We start from the raw sequence: 335 nt of genomic DNA on the forward strand, positions 1-335 counted from the left end.
TTGGAAGAAGTTGTGATAAGAAGTTGTGATGATTTAAATCCATGCACTTCATTTACTTTTTAATTTGACCGATCTAGATGTTAAAATTTGTCGTGAAAACATGTAATAACTGGGTTGGTATTGTCTCAGTCAACAATTGGAAAGAATCACATGAGATTGTATGAATGAGAATGTAGTTCATATGCTTGACTGCAAAAAATAAGGAAATATTCATTGAAAGGTGTAGAGTTAGAGGACTTTAAAGTGACAGGTTAAAGCCCCTAACTTGGTTTATTATTTTAGGTTCTGATACGAGATGTTAGCCCCAAGGTGGAGGGAATCGAGGGAACTCTAGA

This window comes from Phalaenopsis equestris, unplaced genomic scaffold (genome assembly GCF_001263595.1).
Source record: "Phalaenopsis equestris unplaced genomic scaffold, ASM126359v1 Scaffold232869, whole genome shotgun sequence".
NCBI classification, from domain to species: Eukaryota; Viridiplantae; Streptophyta; class Magnoliopsida; order Asparagales; family Orchidaceae; genus Phalaenopsis; species Phalaenopsis equestris.